The sequence below is a fragment of the Octopus sinensis genome, linkage group LG7, assembly GCF_006345805.1.
Source record: "Octopus sinensis linkage group LG7, ASM634580v1, whole genome shotgun sequence".
NCBI lineage: Eukaryota > Metazoa > Mollusca > Cephalopoda > Octopoda > Octopodidae > Octopus > Octopus sinensis.
The window spans coordinates 28497738-28501552 of record NC_043003.1 but is presented as its reverse complement, the minus strand read 5'-3'; the positions used below and the strand labels follow the sequence as shown (position 1 = coordinate 28501552).

At 38.7% G+C, this 3815-nt stretch overlaps 1 non-coding gene across 1 annotated transcript; it reads left to right on the top strand.

The window, feature by feature from the left end:
* Positions 1-508: 508 nt before the first annotated feature.
* Trnam-cau lies at positions 509-580 on the top strand. The gene has a single exon. It is a non-coding gene; the product is annotated as a tRNA-Met (tRNA).
* The last annotated feature ends 3235 nt before the right edge of the window (positions 581-3815 follow it).

The window sequence follows — 3815 nt, the reverse complement described above, 5'->3', positions numbered from 1 at the left end:
TTATTTTTTGAACCTGTGGAAGGTACAATAGATGCAGAAATATCGTTCACTTGATAACAATGGCACTCGACGTTGCCTTTCAGTCTTTCGAGGTCGATAAATTAAGTACCAGATGAGCACTATCGTCGATATATTCGATTAGCCCTCTTCCCACCAAAATTCAGGTCTCGTACCTATAGAAGAAAGGATTATTGCTATTATCATTGTCAGTTGTTAGTGCCTTCCAGTTACAAATCTCAACCTTCTAAAATTGACTTCATCTTTCATCCTTCTGGAGTCGACGAATTAAGTACCAGTCATAAACTGAAGACGATGTAATTAACAGGTATTTTCCCCCTACACGCACAAACATTTTACCTTACTTGATGTGGCAATGCGGAAGATAATAATAAAAACCATCAGTCTTCTTGCATCGCAGACGACTGGATTCTGGATTCACTTCTGTTTACCATTCAATCACATACATGATAAATACTATAACAACTATACCATCTCTATTTGGACAAGCAGCAGAGTGGCGCAGTGGAAGCGTGCTGGGCCCATAACCCAGAGGTCCGTAGATCGAAACTACGCTCTGCTAACAATTTTTTTTTTTTTTTACCTCCTTTTCTTGGGTGGCTGTTTATTTGTTGAAACATCAGAATTTCCCTAGTGGAAACTTTAACCCGTACGACATTGGTACAAGTATGAAAACAGCTGTTATATTGGGTGGGGTATGCATTACCAGACTCAGAATAGAGGAAACTGGAATAAATACCGTAATGCATCCAGTCCGGTATTCATAGAGTTACCCTATTGATTACGAGCATCTGGTATAAATGGCATAATCAAAATGAATAATTAAATTGATGAAAAAATTAAAACTATTTTCCTAAAAATAAACACCGTTAAAGACCACATCCACCCAATTACTTCCAAAGGCTATTTAGAAGGAAAAAAACATGTTAGCAGAGCGTAGTTTCGATCTACGGACCTCTGGGTTATGGGCCCAGCACGCTCCCACTGCGCCACTCGGCTGAATTGGAAACTAGCCAACATGTAATAATATAATAGTATTTGTCAGTTACCCTATTGGAAAATAAGTGTTTGTTCAAGTTCTTTATTACAATTTGTTAAATCTAATTAATTATCTATTTTTGTACTCAAATGACAACGCTAATGGAAAACAACCCTACTCCATTTTTTTGACAACACTGAATGGAATCAATGTATTTTAAATTTTTAGTGAGGGGAAAAAATAATACTCATGACACTTTATAAGGCTTCGATACTGGTGGGCAGCAGAGATGGAGATCTAGAGATCGCTTGTAACAGTGTTCACTCCACTACGGAAGTAGCAGTTGATGGGTTAAGTCAACCACCTTTGCAAACCATATCGCTATTATAACTCAGAATAGAGGAAACTGGAATAAATACCGTAATGCATCCAGTCCGGTATTCATAGAGTATCGCGAATCTACTGCCTTGGAATGGTATTTTCGTTTTAGTGACCCCCGAATGGATAAAAAGAAAAGTTGACCTCAGCGTAATTTGAACTCAGAATGCAAAGAGCTGGAACAAATACCGCAGCTCATTCAGTGCAAAGTTGTTATAGTTCCGCCAATATACCACCCTGAATTGATACTATTTTTTATCGACATCAGAAGACTAAAAGGCGGAGGAATTTTATACCACGTTCTAATACCTCAGCCAATTTACCGGCTGAAGTTTATGCGCTGCTCGAAATAATGTATGTTTATCAAGTGTTTAAATGGATCTCGGTCAGAATGCCAGACCATGAATGTCCACTTGTTCGATCAATTGAGCTTCCAGGCTCTTGGAATTACTGTGTAAGTGACTGAGTATTCCATAGGCACGTATACTCTTAATGTACTCATCAGGCGGAGTCAGAATGGCAAAGTGTGATGAAGCAGTACTTTTTGAAGTACAAGTACAACCACTCTGACGGGTTTCATTCTACCAAAGTTTAGTCACTGAGAATGGGTCGTATCGCGGTAATGGAAAGTGATTCTTGCTCAAGATGCAGCTCAGCAAAACCGAAACCGTGATTTTGTGACTGCGAAGCAAATATCTCAACCATTCAGTTTTATGCCGATGATTGAAAGGATTATTATTAAAAAGCAACAAGCAGACAGAATCGTGAGTAAACCGGTCAGACTGGATTTTTGGATTCACTTCTGTTTACCATTCAATCACATACATGATAAATACTATAACAACTATACCATCTCTCTTTGGACAAGCAGCAGAGTGGCGCAGTGGAAGCGTGCTGGGCCCATAACCCAGAGGTCCGTAGATCGAAACTACACTCTGCTAACAAATCTTTTTTTGCTTTTACCTCCTTAATATTTTCTTGGGTGGCTGTTTATTTGTTCAAACATCAGAACTTCCCTAGTGGAAACTTTAACCCGTATGACAGTGGTACAAGTATGAAAACTCTTGTTATATTGGGTGGGGTATACATTACCAGAAGTGAACAAAATATTGACTACGAGCATCTGGTATAAATGGCATAATCAAAATGAATAATTAAATTGATGAAAAAATTAAAACTATTTTCCTAAAAATAAACACCGTTAAGGGCCACATCCACCCAATTAGTTCCAAAAGCTATTCAGAAGGAAAAAGTGACCATGTTAGCAGAGCGTAGTTTCGATCTACGGACCTCTGGGTTATGGGCCCAGCACGCTCCCACTGCGCCACTCTGCTGCACGGCCAACTACCCAACATATAATCATATAATAGTATCTGTCAATTACCCTATTGAAAAATAATTGTTTGTTCAAGTCCTATATCACAATTTGTTAAATCTAATTAATTATCTATTTCTGTAGTCACCTGACAACACTAATGGAAAACAACCACACTCCATTGTTTTGACAACCATTTTTTGACAACAAATCAATGTATTTTTAATTTTTAGCGAAGGAAAAAGATAATACTCATGACTCTTTATAAGGCTTCCGATACTGGCGGGCAGCAGAGATGGAGATCTAGTGAACGCTTGTAACAGTGTTCAGTCCACTACGGAACCCCAAACTACCAGTTGATGGGTTAAGTCAACTACCCGTGCAAACCATATCGCTATTTCAACTGAGAATAGAGGAAGTTGGAATAAATACAGTAATGCATCCAGTCCGGTATTCATAGAGAATCACAAATCTACTGCCTTGGATTGATATTTTCTTTTTAGTGACCCCAAATGGATAAAAAGAAAAGTTAACCTCAGCGTAATTTGAACTGAGAATGGGAATAGCTGGAACAAATACCGCAGCACATTCAGTCCCAAATTGTTATAGTTCCGCCAATATACCACCCTGAATTGATATTTTTTTTTATCGACCTCAGAATACTAAAAGGCGGAAGAATTTTTTACCACGTTCTAACACCCCAGCCAATTTACCGGCTGAAGTTTATGCGATGCTCGAAATAATGTATGTTTATCAAGTGTTTAAATGGATCTCGGTCAGAATGTCAGACCATGAGTGTTCACTTGTTCGATCAATTGAGCTTCCAGGCTCTTGGAATTACTGTGTAAGTGACTGAGTATTCCACAGGCACGTATACTCTTAATGTGATCACCAGGCGGAGTCAGAATGACAAAGTGTGACGATGCTGTACTTTTTGAAGTACAAGTACAACCACTTTGATGGGCTTCATTCTACCAAATTTTAGCCACTAAGAATGGGTCGTATCGAGGTAATAGAAAGTGATTCTTGCTCAAGATACAGCTCAGCAAAACCGTAACCGTGACTTTGTGACTGCGAAGTGAATATCTCAACAATTCAGCTATATGCCGATGGTTGAAGGGATTA